The sequence below is a fragment of the Cherax quadricarinatus genome, chromosome 88 (genome assembly GCF_038502225.1).
Source record: "Cherax quadricarinatus isolate ZL_2023a chromosome 88, ASM3850222v1, whole genome shotgun sequence".
Lineage (NCBI taxonomy): Eukaryota > Metazoa > Arthropoda > Malacostraca > Decapoda > Parastacidae > Cherax > Cherax quadricarinatus.
The window spans coordinates 4,953,882-4,975,412 of NC_091379.1; the positions used below are offsets into that span (position 1 = coordinate 4,953,882).

General features: G+C 37.9%; 2 long non-coding RNA genes across 2 annotated transcripts; one reads left to right on the top strand and one right to left on the bottom strand.

Moving 5' to 3' along the window:
- The first annotated feature begins 1,871 nt into the window (after window positions 1-1,871).
- On the top strand, window positions 1,872-5,853 carry LOC138855288 (uncharacterized). Its single transcript, XR_011394499.1, has 2 exons — window positions 1,872-2,290; window positions 2,357-5,853. It is a non-coding gene; the product is annotated as an uncharacterized lncRNA (long non-coding RNA).
- Window positions 3,349-19,381, bottom strand: LOC128698547 (uncharacterized). Its single transcript, XR_011394498.1, has 4 exons — window positions 19,243-19,381; window positions 13,771-13,903; window positions 5,593-5,626; window positions 3,349-4,836 (listed from the first exon to the last, which is right to left on the bottom strand). It is a non-coding gene; the product is annotated as an uncharacterized lncRNA (long non-coding RNA).
- Window positions 19,382-21,531: the final 2,150 nt, after the last annotated feature.

Sequence of the window (21,531 nt, forward strand, 5' to 3'; positions counted from 1 at the left end):
AAAAGTTTTGGAGTGAGATTAACAAGTTAAGAAAGCCTAGAGAACAAATGGATTTGTCAGTTAAAAATAGGAGAGGAGAGTTATTAAATGGAGAGTTAGAGGTATTGGGAAGATGGAAGGAATATTTTGAGGAATTGTTAAATGTTGATGAAGATAGGGAAGCTGTGATTTCGTGTATAGGGCAAGGAGGAATAACATCTTGTAGGAGTGAGGAAGAGCCAGTTGTGAGTGTGGGGGAAGTTCGTGAGGCAGTAGGTAAAATGAAAGGGGGTAAGGCAGCCGGGATTGATGGGATAAAGATAGAAATGTTAAAAGCAGGTGGGGATATAGTTTTGGAGTGGTTGGTGCAATTGTTTAATAAATGTATGGAAGAGGGTAAGGTACCTAGGGATTGGCAGAGAGCATGCATAGTTCCTTTGTATAAAGGCAAAGGGGATAAAAGAGAGTGCAAAAATTATAGGGGGATAAGTCTGTTGAGTGTACCTGGTAAAGTGTATGGTAGAGTTATAATTGAAAGAATTAAGAGTAAGACGGAGAATAGGATAGCAGATGAACAAGGAGGCTTTAGGAAAGGTAGGGGGTGTGTGGACCAGGTGTTTACAGTGAAACATATAAGTGAACAGTATTTAGATAAGGCTAAAGAGGTCTTTGTGGCATTTATGGATTTGGAAAAGGCGTATGACAGGGTGGATAGGGGGGCAATGTGGCAGATGTTGCAAGTGTATGGTGTAGGAGGTAGGTTACTGAAAGCAGTGAAGAGTTTTTACGAGGATAGTGAGGCTCAAGTTAGAGTATGTAGGAAAGAGGGAAATTTTTTCCCAGTAAAAGTAGGCCTTAGACAAGGATGTGTGATGTCACCGTGGTTGTTTAATATATTTATAGATGGGGTTGTAAGAGAAGTAAATGCGAGGGTCTTGGCAAGAGGCGTGGAGTTAAAAGATAAAGAATCACACACAAAGTGGGAGTTGTCACAGCTGCTCTTTGCTGATGACACTGTGCTCTTGGGAGATTCTGAAGAGAAGTTGCAGAGATTGGTGGATGAATTTGGTAGGGTGTGCAAAAGAAGAAAATTAAAGGTGAATACAGGAAAGAGTAAGGTTATGAGGATAACAAAAAGATTAGGTGATGAAAGATTGAATATCAGATTGGAGGGAGAGAGTATGGAGGAGGTGAACGTATTCAGATATTTGGGAGTGGACGTGTCAGCGGATGGGTCTATGAAAGATGAGGTGAATCATAGAATTGATGAGGGAAAAAGAGTGAGTGGTGCACTTAGGAGTCTGTGGAGACAAAGAACTTTGTCCTTGGAGGCAAAGAGGGGAATGTATGAGAGTATAGTTTTACCAACGCTCTTATATGGGTGTGAAGCGTGGGTGATGAATGTTGCAGCGAGGAGAAGGCTGGAGGCAGTGGAGATGTCATGTCTGAGGGCAATGTGTGGTGTGAATATAATGCAGAGAATTCGTAGTTTGGAAGTTAGGAGGAGGTGCGGGATTACCAAAACTGTTGTCCAGAGGGCTGAGGAAGGGTTGTTGAGGTGGTTCGGACATGTAGAGAGAATGGAGCGAAACAGAATGACTTCAAGAGTGTATCAGTCTGTAGTGGAAGGAAGGCGGGGTAGGGGTCGGCCTAGGAAGGGTTGGAGGGAGGGGGTAAAGGAGGTTTTGTGTGCGAGGGGCTTGGACTTCCAGCAGGCATGCTTGAGCGTGTTTGATAGGAGTGAATGGAGACAAATGGTTTTTAATACTTGACGTGCTGTTGGAGTGTGAGCAAAGTAACATTTATGAAGGGATTCAGGGAAACCGGCAGGCCGGACTTGAGTCCTGGAGATGGGAAGTACAGTGCCTGCACTCTGAAGGAGGGGTGTTAATGTTGCAGTTTAAAAACTGTAGTGTAAAGCACCCTTCTGGCAAGACAGTGATGGAGTGAATGATGGTGAAAGTTTTTCTTTTTCGGGCCACCCTGCCTTGGTGGGAATCGGCCGGTGTGATAATAAAAAAAAAAAATATATATATATATATATATATATATATATCTGAGCTTCTCCATTATAATCAAATATATTTTTTTTTAACATGGTAAATCAAAAATCTTTTAAATCAAAGTACTTTATTGTTGGATATGAAAATAGTATACAATACTGACATGTTGATAAGAAACACGTGCAACAGTTAGGCATTTTTTTTTTTCCAAAACATTTCGCCTACACAGTAGGCTTCTTCAGTCAGGTACACAGGAATTTACACAAGTAGAGATGTGAAGTTGATGTAATCAGTCCATCACTTTTGAGGTGGGCAGTCCCTCAGCCTGGAGAAGTTTTGTTCCATAGTCTGGAACAAAACTTCTCCAGGCTGAGGGACTTATACTGTCAGAAGGTGAGATGTAGTCCACTAGTAGAAGAAAAAAGGTAATCACTGAGACACCACATCCCTTCTCACTTGGAAGAGTTGTCTAAGTTTTTTCTCTGTCAGACACTAGCACAATGGTATCTTGGTACAGTATACAACTTGGACAACTCTCTCAAGTGAGAAGGGATAGATTTGAAAGGAACAGTGTGTCAATGATTACCTTCTACTAGTGGACTACATATCCCCTTCTGACAGTATATACAACTTCATGAAAATTTAGACACACGTGCAAACATTTCGCCATCCAGTGGCTTTATCAATATAGATTCTAGGACATAATTTGAAGGCAGAACATATACAAAAGATAAGGTAATCAGTCCCTCAGCCTTGGAGTTGGTGTGAAGAGCACAGGAGAGGAGGTTGGTGCTTATTTACTATTCATCAGGTAGAAAGCAATGGGTAGCAGATGAGGGCATAGTCACTGGTAGGCGGGATTCCCCGGTGAAAGTAGGTCATACCCAAAAGGGATGGGTAAGTTGTAGTAGCCATGAAGAAGATTCCATGATGTTGCAGTTTCTGACAAGTTATACAAGAATGGTATACAATATTGACAGGGTGAAAATTTAGACACGTGTGCAAAACATTGTAGATGTTTTGCCATCCAGTGGCTTTATCAATGCAGATTCTAGGACATAATTTGAAGACAGAACTATATACAAAAGATGAGGTTATCAGTCCCTCAGCCTTGGAGTTAGTGTGAAGAGCACCGTAGTCATGTAGATTCTGGAGCACAGGTAAGGGGGCTGGCTCTTGTATACTAATTGTCAGGTGGAAAGGGACAGGTAGGAGACAAGGGCATAGTCATAGTATATAAGTGCCAGCCTCCTTACCTGTGCTCCAGAATCTACATGGCTACAGTGCTCTTCACACCAACTCCAAGGCTGAGGGACTGATAACCTCATCTTTTGTATATAGTTCTGTCTTCAAATTATGTCCTAGAATCTGCATTGATAAAGCCACTGGATGGCAAAACATCTACAATAAAGATACCCAGATATTTGCACATGTCTAAATTTTCATCTTGTTGGTATAGTATACCATTATTGTACAACTTGTCAGACACTGCAATATTATGGAATCTTGGTTCAGAGGACATCTACATGACCTCCTCCTTGGCTACAACTTACCCATCCCTTTGGGTATGACCTCCTACTACTGGGAAATCCTGCCTACCAGTGACTATACCCTCGTCTGCTACCTGCCTCTTACCACCTGACAATAAGAATATAAGCACCAGCCTCCTTGCCTGTGCTCCAGAATCTACACAACTACAGTGCTCTTCACACCAACTCCAAGGCTGAGGGACTGATTACCTCATCTTTTGTATATAGTTCTACTGTCTTCAAATTATGTCCTAGAATCTGTATTAGAGAAGCCAATGAAGGCGAAACGTCTACAATAAAGATACCCAGATGTTTGTACATGTCTAAATTTTCATCTTGTCTGTATTGCATGCCATTCTTGTGCGACATTTCAACTTCACGTTGTTCCAGACTATGGAACAAAACTCTTCTCCAAGCTGAGGGATTGACCACCTCAAAATTATATCTTCAAGGGTGATGGACTGATTACAGTCTTCACATCTCTTCTGTAAATTCCTCCATACAGCCTCCCCTCACTTACAACAGGCTCTCTGACCAGTATTCATACCTAAATAATGTATATTAGAGCTGATTTCCTCTATTCTGTTTATTACAATATACATTACACTACTGTATAAACATTTAAAAATACAGCCTCTCCTCACTTAACAATGGAGTTCCGTTCCTAAGACCAAGTCAATACACAAATTCATCACTAAGGAGCATACTATAATGGTAGTGGGTTTGTGTCAACTATCTTTGATATTGTTTTGATGTCATATTTGCACCAATGATAACATTTCTGGTATATTTTTAAATGTTAATACAGAATAGAGAAAATCAGCTCTAGTAAACATTATTTAGGCATGCATACTGGTCAGAGAGCCCGTCGTAAGTCCAAGGCATCGGTAAACGAGTACAATGCTAAGTGAGAAGAGGCTGTATACCAGAAATGTTATGAATGGTGCAAAGGTGATATTAAAACAATTTCAAAGATGGGTGACACAAACCCACTACCATTATAGTATGCTCCTCACTTTGCGACGAATTTGTTTACCGACATGGTCTTAGGACCGGAGCTCCGTCATTAAGTGAGGAGAGGCTGTACTCGACTGAAGAAGTCTTCTTCAGCCAAGTACAGCCTACATTTTGGAATAAAGATACCTAACTGTTGCAAATGTCTTATCAGCTTTTTTGTTAGATATTTTAACAATACCCAATAATGCATTAGATATTGGTAATAAAAATTTTCTCCCTTTTTAATTAAGACAACTTCATGCCAATTATAGACACAAGCCACTGTTTTACACAGTAAAATTTCCCACCACAGGAATGAAGCTGGAAGCCTGGAAAGTATTGCATTGTTAAGAGATTCAGTCAACTGGGTTTCTTGATGTTTATCCTGTCAAAATCAGGACTTTTTTTTATATTTTCTTTGTCCCTTTGAAGTTAGATTCTTTGATGCTAGTGAAAGGTTCTTCAAAGGAACTGGAATTCTCACCTTCCTTGGATCAAATCTATTACCTCCCATTCTCCACTGTATGTATGCACTATGATCCCTACAGGTTTAGCACTTCCAAGATCATTTTAACTTGTTAATGCCCACTTTAAAAGGCAATATGTTTATTACTAATTAAGGATTCTTGAGAATTATATTTATGGAGAAGCAGTAAACCTGTAGGGGCCATACAGCACCTGGTGAAATGGGAAGCATTCATGTTTGATCCAAGGGAAAAGCAGTTTCAGTTTCTTGAATCAAGAGCCTCTTGCTGGCATCAAGGAACTTCCCTTAAGGAATGTTCATGTTAAAAAGCTATAAGAGTTTACAACTATGCTACAGTATATATAAAAATTAAATTGTCTTTTCAGGCATTTGAATTTTGAATGAAAAGCTGTGCCTAAAACAGCCTTATTATAGCAATCATTCGCTCAAAGAAAACTTTTGCAAGTATGTGTGAATTGTATGTCAAATATTTCATCAAAACAGATTATACATATTTTGAAGAGTATTATACTAACTTAGCGCTGATTGATCACTGGCGCTTATTTTTGACTATACTGTACTGTACTACGTACTAATAAAAATGAATTGTTGCACCTACCAATTTGTACCTGGAACAATCCCCGGTGAACCTCCTAAAAAAAAAAAAAATTATGCATAAATCTTTATACCCAAGCCACCTATTTTTTTTTTTTTTGTACCATTAATATGGGAAATTGTGCTTTGTCTTTCATTATGTGAAAATGTGCTATGTTTAATTTGTAACATTTTTCTTGCAGTAATTTTTAGTGCATTTATATGACTTGCATATACATGAGAAATACACCCACAATGAAATTAAATAAAAGAATTGTGTAAATAATCAGTCATTTTTGTCCTAATGTGAGAAACTACTGAGGTGTGTTGCTGTCTTTGATTATAATACCAAGGTGTGTGCTCTAATTCCCTGAATTAAACCTAAATGCCTTCCATCCCCCCACAAGCACTATATAATCCTTATGGGTTTAGCACTCCCCCTGAAGTGTCACAGCTCATCTGTTGTGACTTGTCTCCTATTATGTTTATGAGTAAACACTAAACCTGCATAGGTTTAGCCGTCAATATAATAGGGAAGAGCAGGTGGCTAATAATGGCATCGTGGAGATGGTTTAGCCTCGGCAACTGCAACGAACAAATTTCAAATCAAAGAGGAAGCTAACTGTGCTCTGTATTTCCAAGGTCCAATGGCATAATCAGATTTGATCCAAGGGAAGGGTAGCTCCAATTCCTTGGATCATGAGCCCCTCTGCATCAAGGAACCTTCTTGAGAAGAATGTTTCCAAGACTATAACTTCAGCAGGTTTAGCTCTTCCTCACACATATAACCTGCCAGAAACTATGTGCACACAAGCCTGTTTGATGATTGTTAATTAGTGAAATGTTAACACTGGCAAAGAGGCAACTGTGTTATGACATAACTATGAAATAAGCACAGAACAATGTAAAGCTAATTCAAAACTATATGTATTCTGGGCACTACTCACTTTGAGAAAAGTATCCATGTGTACATATTTACTGAGTATGTGCACACGCCTACATGTGCATATAAGAACATAAGAATGGATGAACATTGCAGAAGGCCTACTGACCCATACACGGCAGGTTCTTATGAAAACCATCACTACCCACAGCTACCCAAGAATTTACTCCTGTACCCATGCCACCAATCATACCCAGCCCCTCCCACTCATATATTTGTCCAATATGTGCACTTGCATATTTATTTTATGAACACTTGCGCATGAATGCATACACCTGGCATATAAAATTGTGCACGTGCGTAACAATACATGAATGTGATCTTTTAACCCGTAAACGGTCCAAACGTATATATACATTTTTTCAACATTTGAAAGTATGTATGTAAAAAAAGTGGATTTTTTTTTTTTTTTTTACATTTGAAAACGTGTAAAAAACTTTGATCTATTTTTTTCTTTTTTATATTTGAAAATATATAAAAAAACGTAGATCTACTTTTGGAGCACTACGCATATGAACGTAGGTCTGCTTGGACCATTTACGGGTTAAACACGTATGTGTGTGTGAAATGTATAACTTATAATAAGTCAGGTGACAATACTTATAAGGCAATTCCCTAAGAGTTGCTACAGCATTTATTTTCCATTTGAACTATTTTTGATGCTACAGTACTTAGGAATATGCACTTGAAAATATAAAAAAAAGAGACAGTTTTAACATGACACAAGGATTTCTCTCATCTGATTCTTCCCTGTCTGAGGTGCCTTTAACCCCTTCAGGGTCCAAGGCCCAAATCTGAAGTGGTGCTCCAGTGTCCAAGAATTTTCCAAAAAAAAATTTGTTATTTTTTCTTATGAAATGGTAGAGAATCTTTTTGTGAAGGTAATAAAACAAAAAGTAGAAATTTGATGGAAAATTGACGAAATTATGCTCTCACGAATTTTGATGTGTCAGCAATATTTACGAATCGGCGATTTTGCCGACTTTGACTCCCAGTTTAGGCCAATTACAATATTCCAGTCAACCAAATTCTTAGCTATTTCACTAGTATTACTTCTATTCTATCGATTGAGCACGAGAAATTGCCAAGTCAACTCTTTCAACTACGAAATAAAGTGATCGGAAATTGTTAATTTGGCCAATTTAACACCAAGTTCAAAATATTCTAATTTCAAAATAGGGTCTAGAATAAACAATGTAGGTATTCCTGGAACTAAACTAACATTTCCTCTGTTCATTAGTTACTTTTTGAGGCGTTACAAATAAATTCCATTTTGATTTTTTATTCAAGTAATGAATTTTTATTCACACCAAAAAATAGAAGATTTACTGTTATGCAATACTGTAATAATTGTATAAATATTATCACCATATTTGTGAATGCATATTAGACCCACCAGCTGGCGTGTATTAGATGTGTGAGGTCGTTTGTTTACTCTTGAATATCAGCAAAAATTTAACATTTCCGCTACTTTGAGCTCAGTTTCAAGCCATTTCCAGTGCTAAAACCAATCAAAATCATCTCTATTTCTGTAATATGTCTTCCATTCTATCAAATGAGACCAAGAAATCGCAAATACAACTATAAAAAACATACGAAAAAACACTGCAAAGTCGCTGTTTTAATCGAAAAATCATGATTTCAGTTTTTTTCTCTAATTATACAGTGTGCTGCAGGATCTGTTTTATGTGGTGCACACATACCACATAGATGTATTCTCTCATATCTAGGCCCAAATGTACCACTCAGTTTATCAGAGTGAGCTGAGCTCATGACGTAGATCTACGGTTTGGACCCTGAACGTAAAGCCGTAGATCTACGGGACGGACCCTGAAAGGGTTAATGACACTTCTTATAAAAAGTCTCATAACCTTCTATGAAAGCTGTATATACAGGATTTTTTCATGTTTGTGGAGAGCAACTGATCCAAGAAAGTGTCATCATGACCATTTTCCATTTTGAGAGAAAAAGTTTTTTCGCCCCAAAAAATCCCATTCTTTGCTATTTTTGGCTGGATTTTCAAAATTACCTAAATTCACACCAGGGGTACTATTTTCTATGCCGATTCAGAATGTACACTTAAAACTGTAAAATCAGATTATTTTAGCATCATACAAGGCCCTCGTTTCCCGGTAATGCCTAATAGAGGAAGGTAATATTTTCATCAAGACTATTCATTACGAAAAATAACTAGAAATCGTGAAAAATAACTAAAAATTATCGAAAATAACAAAAAATTACTAGAAATTATGAGAAATAGCTAAAAATTAGGAAAAATTACAAAAAATATCTAAACATTACCAAAAAACATCACTTCTCACTATTTTTGATGCTACTTAAGAATACACTGGACCCCTGCCTTACAATGGCATCATGTTACGTTAAATCCGCCATACGATACATTTTAACGCAAAAATTTTACCTTGCCTCACGTGATTCGTCTGGGACGTGTCCCACGTGTGGCCTCAGCTGCCCTGTGTGTGCCAGTGTTTACAAGCCAGCCAGTGCGGTCGCATCCACGCATACATTCGGTACATTTCATATTATCACAGTGTTTTTAGTGATTGTAGCTGCAAAATAAGTCACCATGGGCCCCAAGAAAGCTTCTAGTGCCAACCCTGTGGGAAAAAGGGTGAAAATTACTATGGAAATGAAGAAAGAGATAATTGCTAAGTACAAAAGTGGAGTACGTGTCTCGGAGCTGGCCAGGTTGTATACCAAACCCCAATCAACCAGTTACTATCATGGCCAACAAAAAGGAAATCAAGGAAGCTGTTCTTGCAAAAGGTGCACGTTTGCTTTCAAAACAGAGATTGCAAGTGATAGAAGATGTTGAGAGACTGTTATTGGTGTGGATAAACGAAAAACAGATAGCAAGAGATAGCATCTCTCAAGCGATCATAAGTGAAAAGGCTAGGAAGTTGCATGAGGATTTAATTAGAAAAATGCCTGCAACTAGTGGTGATGTGAATGAATTTAAGGCCAGCAAAGGTTGGTTTGAGAGATTTAAGAACCGTAGTGTCATACATAGTGTGATAAAGCATGGTGAGGCTGCCAGTTCGGACCAAAAAGCGGCTGAAAAATATGTGAAGGAATTCAAGGATTACATAGACAGTGAAGAATTGCAACCTGACCAAGTGTTTAACTGCGACAAAACAGGCCTGTTTTGGAAGAAAATGCCAAGCAGGATCTACATTACTCAGGAGGAAAAGGCACTCCCAGGACATAAGCCTATGAAAGACAGGCTTACTCTTCAAATGTGTGCTAATGCTAGTGATGATTGCAAAGTGACGCCTTTATTGGTGTATCACTCTGAAACTCCCAGAGCGTTCAGGCAAAACAATGTCGTCAAGGCTAATTTGTGTGTGCTGTGGAGGGCAAACAGTAAGGCATGGGTCACTAGCGACTTTTTCTATGACTGGTTACACCATGCATTTGCCCCCACTGTGAAAAATTACCTAATGGAAAAGAAATTGGACCTTAAGTGCCTCCTGGTATTAGACAATGCTCCTGGTCATCCTTCAGACTTGGCAGAGCGATTTTCTAGGGACATGAGCTTCATTAAGGTCAAGTTTTTGCCTCTTAATACCACTCCTCTCCTGCAGCCCATGGACCAGCAGGTCATTTCAAACTTCAAAAAACTCTACACAAAAGCTATGTTTCAAAAGTGCTTTGAAGTGACCTCAGACACTCGATTGACTCTAAGAGAGTTTTGGAAAGATCACTTTAGCATCCTCAATTGTGTAAACCTTATAGGTAAGGCTTGGGAGGGAGTGACTAAGAGGACCTTGAACTCTGCTTGGAAGAAACTGTGGCCACAATGTGTAGAAGGGATTTTGAAGGGTTTGGGGCTAACCCTCAGGAGCCTATGCCAGTTGTGGAATCTATTGTGGCATTGGGAAAGTGCATGGGGTTGGAGGTTAGTGGGGAGGATGTGGAAGAGTTGGTGGAGGACAATGAAGAACTAACCACTGCAGAACTGCAAGATCATCTTCAACGGCAAGAGACCAGACCTGAGGAAACTGCTTCAGAGGAGGGGAGAAAGAAACTGAGGAAGTTGCCTACTTCAAAGATTAAGAAAATGTGTGAAAAGTGGGTTGAACTGCAAACCTTTGCGGGTGAAAATCACCCTGACACAGCTACTGCAAGCCGTGCTGGTGACTATTACAATGACACTGTTATGGCCCATTTTAGGAAAGTCTTAAAGGAACGGGAGGTACAGACCTCTATGGACCGATTTGTTGTGCGACAGAGGTCCAGTGACTCTCAAGCTGGTCCTAGTGGCATTAAAAGAAGAAGGAAAGTAACCCCAGAAAAGGACTTGATACCTCAAGTCCTAATGGAAGGGGATTCCCCTTCTAAACAATAACAACTTCCACACTCTCCCCTCCTCCCATCACATCAATCATCACCAGATCTTCAATAAAGGTAAGTGTCATGTATTCTATTCTTAGTAGAGTATTAATTGTGCATATCTTCTTCAGTTTGTGTGTATTAAAATTAATATTTCACGTGGTAAAAAAAAAAATTTTTCATACTTTGGGGTGTCAGGAACGGATTAATTTGATTTCCATTATTTCTCGTGGGGAAAATTAATTTGCCTTATGATAATTTCGGCTTACAATGAGCTCTCAGGAACGGATTAATATCGTAAGGCCGGGGTCCACTGTATGCACTTGAAAACACAAAAAGAGACTGTTCTAGCAAGACACAAGGCTGTTTTCTCTCATCTGATTTTTCCGTCTGAGGTGCCTTTTATGGCACACTTATCTTATAAAAAATCTCATAACCTTTCATGAAAGCTGTATATACAGGATTTTTTTCATGTTTTTGGAGAGCAACTGATCGAAGAAACAGTGTCATCATAACCATTTTCCATTTTGAGAGAAAGTTTTTTTGCCCTAAAAAATCCCTGGACTATAGTTCAGCATTTTTCACCATTTTTGTCCAGATTTTGAAAATTACTTAAATTTACACCACAACGGTACTATTTTCTATGCTGATTCAGAATATACACTTGAGTAATGCCTACATATGAATGGGAGAGTGTTGGTACCTGGGGAAGAAGTTGATATCCTTGGGGTCAAATTTGACTCCAAACTGACCATGAAGAACCACACTGCAAATCTTGCAAACAAGGCAGCCAGGAAGCTTACAGCACTCTGACGTATCTTGCACCTGCTTGACAGTAGGGGTTGCAAGATTCTGTATGAGGCACAAATATGCTCACACCTTGAGTATGCTCCACTTTCTTGGTTTGCTTCCCCCCCCCCTCATCTGCGACTGCTTAATAAGAGTAGAGAACAGAGCAAGACGTCGCATCTCTCGCCTGGACCCATTCTGGATAGATCTGTCATTTCGGCAGAGCCTTCAACATAGAAGGGATGTGGGTGGCCTTACCGTTATGTACAAGGCCAACACTGTCAACGTACCACACTTGGATCCACTTCGAGGACAGCGAGAAGCAAGTTTCCATACCACAAGACGGGCAGAAAGCAGCAACTTCACTCTGGCTGTATCCTTCTCCAGAACATCACTTCATCTGAGATCATTTATCCCCAGGATGACTTGAGCCCGGAACACATTCGTACAGCATCATGATGTCAACAGGATAGAGTCAGTTGATCAAATGAAAATGCTGACCCACAGATGGCTCTAACTTCATCCTGTTACCTACTTGTATGTTTCATAACAATAAAAATGCTTTCAAATGAGCTGATGTAGGTAACAGTTCTTAGCTTGCCAATAAAGTTAGGAATCCTTAACCTGTAAATAGCTTGTCAATAAAGCTAGGGATCCTTAACCTAACCTTGTCAAACCCTATGTCAAAAAAAAAAAAAAAACAGGAAGGTAATGTTTTCATCAAGATTATTCATTATGAAAAATAACTAAAAATTATCAAAAATAACGAAAAATTACTAAAAAGTATGAAAAATGCCTAAAAATTAGGAAAAATAACAAAAATTACAAAAAAAACTAAACATTACCAAAAAAATCACTATTTTAGCTATTTTTGATGCTACTTAAGAATATGCACTTGAAAACACAAAAAGATACCATTTTAGCAAGAGACAAGGCTAATTTCTATCACCTGATTCTTCCCTGTCTGAGATGCCTTTTATGTCACACTTACAAAATGCCTCATAACCTTCCATGAAAGCTGTATATACAGGATTTTTCATGTTAGCGGAGAGCAATTGATCCAAGAAACAGTGTCAGCATGACCATTTTTCATTGAGTTTTTTTTCACCCCATTTTTGGCCAGATTTTCAAAATTACTTAAATTCACACCAAGGGTATTATTTTCTATGCTGATTCAGAATATACACTTAAAAATGTAAAATCACATCATTTTAACATCATACATGACCCGCATATGATGCTAAAGGGACATCTGTCCATCCTGTTAGGATGGACAGATGCCCTTTTTGTCACTTTTACAAAGCTATTAAAAGTGTAGGTCCCCCTTATGTGAGTGTAGGTCCCCTTTATGTAAGTGTAGGTCCCCCTTATATAAGTGTAAGTCCCCCTTATGTAAGTGCAGGTCCCCCTGATGTAAATATGGCTGGTAACTTACAGTTTGAAAAACTTCGAAACATTACTTTCTTTGCCCAAAATGGTGAATGCCTTTTCTGATGTGCCTCAATTCTTCAATACTGATATCTAACTGCATCAGAAACTTATGCCATATTCTTCACCATTTCTTGTGTGTAATTAGACAGAGGTGGCTTGGCTCATGGGATACTGGGATACCTTTCTCAGATCGTGCAGCAGCAGTAGCTTGTCTATGCTGTCAGTGTACTATATACAGTAGTCCCCCCGTATCCATGGGGGATACATTCCAAGACCAACTGCGAATACCCAAAACCACAGATCGTAGTGAACCCTAAATATGTAAGTAATTTTTCATTTACATACATACCTATGATAAAGTTTAATTGATATTATGCACAATAAGTGGAGAATTAGCACTTTTTCACTGATAGGAAGCCTCTCTTAGGCTTTGAAGAACTACCATCACTACTTTTGCACTTTAGTGTCATAATTAAGCAAAATTAAGGGTTATTTTCGGGCAACGGTAAACTGAAGATAACTGAAACTGCAGAAACCAAATCCATGGATACAGGGGTTCTACTGTATATGCAGTAGTTATACATTTAATCGATACTCACTTATCCATACTCTGCCCTCAACTACTTAATTTCTAGATTCAAATCACTAAAATAAGAAATGTTATCATACTAAAATAAATAAGCTTACCAACTTGATTGACTTTGACCAATTCCAGATCCAGTGTACCAGAATTTCCAAAATTGCATAACAACCACTCTTGAAGTACATGTACTTTCTTTCTACCTGGTGGACAGCTACGCGAAGGTCATTTCACCAAAACCTGAAAGTTGAGAGATTTAGTGGTTGGACCTAGGAGATCATTCGGTACTCATGGCAATAACAAGTACAGTATTTATAACACACGTAAGAACACCCAAGGCAAAACTATGTGATAAAAATATAAAAGCTGCAAGAAATATCACCAATAAAGACTATTACACCATGAAGAAGAATTAGAAACATGTGACATCAGAGTATCTTTATGTGCAGATGTTTCACCACCCAGACTTTATCAATACATGGACATTATGTCCTTATAATAATAATAATAATAATAATAATAATTTTTATTTGGACATGATACATACAGTGGAACCTCAAAAATCGAACGTATCAAATATCAAACGTTTCGAAAATAAGACCATTTTTTCGGACAAACTGTGTCCCAATTATCGAACGCACCTCTAATTTCGGACTGCCAGGTACGGGACCTGTCCACTGGCCCGCTCTGTCCGCGTCCCCGCGCAGGCGCCACGAGCAGTCTAGCTTTGTTTATGCTTGAGTGAACACTAACCTGTGCTCTCATTCACACATTTTACGATTATTTCGTTGTGTTTAGTGCTTGTGGGACTGTGAAATAAGCTGCCATGGGCCCAAAGAAACTTGCTAGTGGTACCCCTGTGGTAAAGAAAGTGAGAAACACCATAGATGTGAAGAAGGAAATAATACAGAAGTATGAGATTGGAGTGAGACTTGTTAAGCTTGCCAGGATGTACAGGGTACTGTGGACAGTTTATTTTGTGAGACAGAAACAGACGACTGTGGATAGTTATTTTGTGAGACAGAAACAGAGGACTGCAGACAGTTATTTTGTGAGACTGGGGTCCAATGACTCTCAAGCTGGTCCTAGTGGCATTACAATAGAGAAGGGAAGCAACCCCAGAGAGGGCTTTGATACCGGAAGTCCTCATGGAGGGGGATTCTCCTTCCAAACAATAACCCCAACTCCCTCTCTCCTCCTCCCTATCTTCCAGATGCCATCACCAATCTTCAATAAAGGTAAGTAAAAATGTTATTTTATATTACTATACATAATTAAAGACTATAGCATTTGTTGTGTGTATGTAAAATTGTAATTAACCTCTATGAAATGTATTTTTTTTGTGAATATTTTTGGGTTTCTGGAACGGATTAATTGTATTTCCATTATTTCTTATGGGAAATATTGCTTCAAATTTCAGACTTTTCAAATTTAGAACTAGCTCCTGGAATGGATTAAGTTCGATTTTTGAGGTTCCACTGTAGTTGTACAAAGAATTAGTAGTTGCATTGCAACTACTCAAACCCACACTATTTTCAGATGACACTACATACGTCTTCTCTCACCCAAGCCCAGTCGTGCTAGCCAATACTGTAAACACCGAATTACAGAAAATATCTACCTGGATGATGACTAACAAACTTATTCTCAACATTGACAAAACCTACTTCATTCAATTTGGAAACAGAGCTACAGATGTCCCTCTTAACATAATGATAAATGGATCACCTATCACAAAGCTCACAGATGGAAAATTCTTAGGAATCCACCTTGATAATAGACTCAAATTTCAAACACATGTACAACAAATTTCCAAGAAAATTTCCAAGACTGTAGGCATACTATCGAAGATACGGTACTATGTTCCACAGTCAGCCCTCCTGGCCTTATATCACTCACTCATTTACCCCTGTCTCGCCTATGGAATTTGTGCATGGGGCTCAACAACAATAATTCATCTCAGACCATTAATTACCCAACAAAAGGCTGCAGTCAGAATAACAACATATGTATGTATTAACAGTATGTATTAACTTTTCGCAGTAGATTTTTAATGAAAGAGTACAGATAAAAGAAAAAGGACAACATACACCAGTTTTATCCACTCTACAAAAAAGTACAGCAGGAGCAAAGAATATACGCGCCAGTTTAGCATCAGTGTTTACCAGAAAAGTGAATGACTTTGTGGCTGTGACGAAAAGAATGCTTTATTCTGTTTTGCATGCTTACTATTTGGTGGAGACTCTTCATGAACAAAAAGTGACATGACTGACTTGAGGCATTTACCACAATAATGAAACATGAGCAGTCAACCAAGCATATAAATAATGTTAATGATTTGTTAATGCTGGGTAAAGTGCACATTGCAGCTCAAATTGATTCAGCATACAAGATTTCGATAGCAAAACACAATTTCAAAAACAATTGTAACATCATCACCTCAGCTAGCCACGTCTCCACCAGCAGGACTGTGACGACCTCTATGAATACGTATTATATATGTGAATGCTTATCATTATTAAATTTAGTTTAATTTTAAAAATTATTACTCTAAAAAGTTTATTATGCTGTTCTATGAGGCCTGAAGTCATGTGGTCCCCCCCTCCCATTCTATTCTTTGAAGTGCTGCCACTACACTCCACCACTTTTCAAAAACCTGAACCTACTAAATATAGAAGACATACACTCATATTATTGTGCCTACTATACATACAGAACATTAAACTCCAATATAAGCCCTCCGCTTAAACTTCTCTTTGATAGCTACAATAGAACGCACAGTCACAATACAAGGCATAAAGCACTCTTTGACATCCTTCGTGTCAGTCTCACACTATGCAAAAATGCAATGCACATTAAGGACCCAAAGATCTGGAATTCACTACCTGAACCAGTAAAGGATCCCCTGACTACATATAAATTTAGGACTCTGTTTAAAAATCATCTCTCTCAATAATAACCAAATCAACTTCTAATCACTTTAAAGAAACTCTCCCAAATATATGACCTCTATCTATTAAACATCTGCCAATCCATGAAATATTACCGTCTGAACCATTAATTGTAATACCGTTTTTATTATATGCAACTTAAAGATTATCATTCATATTAACCTCCACCTTGACTATCTCACATTAGTTATTTTATTTTTTATTATCACACTGGCCAATTCCCACCAAGGCAGGGTGGCCTGAAAAAGAAAAACTTTCACCATCATTCACTCCATCACTGTCTTGCCAGAAGGGTGCTTTACACTACAGTTTTTAAACTGCAACATTAACACCCCTCCTTCAGAGTGCAGGCACTGTACTTCCCATCTCCAGGACTCAAGTCCGGCCTGCCGGTTTCCCTGAACTCCTTCATAAATGTTACTTTGCTCACACTCCAACAGCACGTCAAGTATTAAAAACCATTTGTCTCCATTCACTCCTATCAAACACGCTCATGCATACCTGCTGGAAGTCCAAGCCCCTCGCACACAAAACCTCCTTTACCTCCTCTCTCCAACCTTTCCTAGGCCGACCCCTTCCCCGCCTTCCTTCCACTACAGACTGATACACTCTTGAAGTCATTCTGTTTCGCTCCATTCTCTCTACATGTCCGAACCACCTCAACAACCCTTCCTCAGCCCTCTGGACAACAGTTTTGGTAATAAGCACCTCCTCCTAACTTCCAAACTACGAATTCTCTGCATTATATTCACACCACACATTGCCCTCAGACATGACATCTCCACTGCCTCCAGCCTTCTCCTCGCTGCAACATTCATCACCCATGCTTCACACCCATATAAGAGCGTTGGTAAAACTATACTCTCATACATTCCCCTCTTTGCCTCCAAGGACAAAGTTCTTTGTCTCCACAGACTCCTAAGTGCACCACTCACTCTTTTTCCCTCATCAATTCTATGATTCACCTCATCTTTCATAGACCCATCCGCTGACACGTCCACTCCCAAATATCTGAATACATTCACCTCCTCCATACTCTCTCCCTCCAATCTGATATTCAATCTTTCATCACCTAATCTTTTTGTTATCCTCATAACCTTACTCTTTCCTGTATTCACCTTTAATTTTCTTCTTTTGCACACCCTACCAAATTCATCCACCAATCTCTGCAACTTCTCTTCAGAATCTCCCAAGAGCACAGTGTCATCAGCAAAGAGCAGCTGTAAACGGTCCAAGCAGATCTACGTGCATATGCGTAGTGCTCCAAAAGTAGATCTACATTTTTTTACATATTTTCAAATATAACAAAAAAAAAAGTAGATCAAAGTTTTTTTACACATTTTCAAATGTAAAAAAACAAAAAGATCTACTTTTTATACATACTTTCAAATGTTGAAAAAACGTATATATACGTTTGAACCGTTTACGGGTTAAGATGAAATAAAGATTTATTAAGAAGTTAACCACTCTTATCTTGTCTAGATTTAAGTAGTTATTATGTATTAGGGTTAGTCTGCCCAAAATGCCTCAGCATGATAGTGACCTTTGTACTTAACAAACCAAAATTGTAATTACACATTGTAACCTTTACAAAGAAATAAAATCTTTATTCTTTTATTCTTTTAAGTTTATTTTGGTACTAGTACACATAAGTACAATTTTTATATAATATAAATTACCTAGGGTCACCCCAAAAAAAAAAGTCAGTCAAAGTGACTAATTTCTATTGTGTCCTGTAGCTCGATTGGTAGCACACTCAGCTCGCACAATGAGATCCTGGGGTCGATCCATGTTATGGATGGAAACATTACGCGTTTCTTTAAGACACCTGGGCATTAGTCACCTTACACCTTCTGTCACTATTCACCTAGCAGTAAAATAGGTACCTTGGTGTTAGTCATCGACTGGTGCGAGTCGCATCCTGGGACAAAATTATCCTAAGTTGCAGGAAATATTCAGCATAACAAGCAGCTTTCTATATAGTAGCTATGGTCTGTATACCTTGTACATATACTTGTAGAAATATTATTATTATTATAATCAAAAAGAAGCGCTAAGGGCTATACAGCACTTGTAAAAATAAAGATTACTGGGGTCTTTAATGCATTATTTCTCAAAAGGATGTTATATCCTTATTAACCCAGTATATATAAACACACTTTAATAACCATTATTATTATTATTATTATAATCAAGGGGGAAGCGCTAAACCCGGAGGATTATACAGCGCCTGGGGGGGGAGGATGTGGAAGGCATTCAGGCTTAATTCGGGGAACTGGAGCACAGATCCAATTCCCTAAATCAAGAGCCCCTCACCAACATCAAGGAACCTTCCTTGAGGGGACTTTAATAACCAAAGCTTACCTAGTCTTAATTTCTACTTCAACATTATGGATCCCATTAGAAATGTCACAATTTTTTTGGGTTATCCCAGGTAATCTACACATATACTGCTATGTATGACAATGTGACTGGAAATAAGGATCCCAATGGAAATAAGTAAAGGACCCCAATGGAAATAAGTCACTTTATCAGACTTATTTTTGTGTTATCCCAGGTTGTCTACACATATACTGCTATGTATGATAATATATGTAACTGTATTTGAGTATACCTGAATAAACTTACTTATTAAAGGTTTACTTGGTGAGGTTACATGTAGTTTACCAGGCAGTAGTTACATTGTTAGTGACGTCAGTCTTGATGGTCATCACAATTAATAATGTACTGAACCATGATTCCCACTTTCTTCCCAAAGAATAAATAAATATTAAAGATTTTATTTCTTTACAAAGGTTACAATGTGTAATTACAATTTTGATTTAAGTACAGAGATAACTGCTATTATGCAGGGGCATTTCGGGTAGTAAATATATAAGTACAAGTACACATAAGTACAATTATCAGACGTAGTGTAAATTACCTACAATAACCCCAAAAAAATTCACAGTGACTTATATAAGTTTATTTAGGCACAGGTACACAATTACAATTATCATACATAGTGTAAATTACCCAGGATAATAAAATGTCAGACAATGTGACTTATATAAGTAAGTTTATTTAGGTACAGGTACACATAAGTACAATTATTATACATAGTGTAAATTACCTAAGGTAACCCCTCCCCCCCCCCCCCAAAAAAAAAAAGTCAAAGTGACTTATTTCCATTGTGGTCTTTGAATCTATTACACAGCTTTAAGAATAGATCTTATAGTTCTCACGCAACCAGGAGAGTGAACCTAATAGCAGCCAGCAGAGAGAGGGGGCCAGGAGCTGTGTCTCGGCTCCTGTAATCACAATTACATGAATTAAATGATTAAGCACCCAACCCGAGTCAGTAACCGACTTTCGCAATGCCGTACAAATCTCTAGAAAGGAAATAATAATAATAATAATAATAATAATAATAATAATATCTTTATTTCTACAAGTACATGTACAAGGTATACAGACCACAGCTGATATCAATGACATACTACTATATAGAAAGCCCCTTGTTATACTGAGCATTTCGGGAAAATTAGGTCAGTTTTGTCCCAGGATGCGACCCACACCAGTCCACTAACATCCAGGTACCTAATTTATACTGATGGGTGAACAGGGACAGTAGGTGTAAGGAAACCCGTCCAATGTTTCCATCCCTTCGCCGGGAATCGAACCCAGACCCTTACCGTGTGAAGGGAGAACTTTTGCCACCAGGCCACGGGGACTGGTGCCACTTTGAAGAGGCCATATTATGTACAGAATTTGAAGAAAACTTAGACTAGCATTCAAACTAGTTACTGTGGGGTTCTATGAGCTAGTGTTTACCACAGGGTATTGCCTGGTGGTGTAATAATTCTCTCTGAACCATTTTTTTCTCTCATTTGTAACTTGATCAAATGAATTTAACTTTTGATATGATCACAGGATATATATATATATATATATATATATATATATATATATATATATATATATATATATATATATATATATATATATATATATATACACCAAGAGATTATTTCTCTAAGCATATATATGCAGAGAATAAAAAGTTAAGTGCAGCCTTAATGACCCTTATGTAGTTGTGGAAAATACTGAATATATTTTCCAGAAATTCAGTATTTATATGTATATAGATGGCCATACTGTATTTAATAATATTTATGTCATAGAAAATGGAAAGCCTGCGTCTGCGCAGGAGGAGACTCACCATCTTGGTTTTGAATTTTGTACAAACGTTGGTGTAATGGGAAGAATTTTTCGTGCTCTAGAGGTTAAAATTGTGTTGACACCTCTCAAATAGGAGGCGAAATTGTTGGATGTGCATTCCTGCATAACTTGAGATATCAGACGACTGGACAAGACAGCTCCGGGAACCTCAGATAAGCTCTCTAGATTTGTGTGTAATTCTGGCCAGCATTATTTTCATAGATTTAGTTAGAGTAAGGTTTTCCGAGTATGATACACATTAATCTCCAGTCAAATTGGTGAGTGATATTAAGATATATTTTCCTTCTGTTATGTAATTGTATATATATATATATATATATATATATATATATATATATATATATATATATATATATATATATATATATATATATATATATATATATAACCATTTATTATTTTTAATATACAGTCCACAAATTTACATATTTACCAGTATTCCTGGTGTATGTATATTTCATTTAATTAATAGGTCCAGAGCAACTTGTGGTTATGACAGTGGTAGGTATCGAAGGGGGACATTTTTTGCTACCTAGGTGTCCCAAATTCCTACTTGTCTATGTAACATTGATAAATAATAATTATCTTTGTTATCATTTACTGTTATGTACATAATTAGTTACATTCAGATAAATGCAATTTTCCACAGTAGTCAATACACTTTAAATCCCCATGAACCAACTTAGTATATGATGG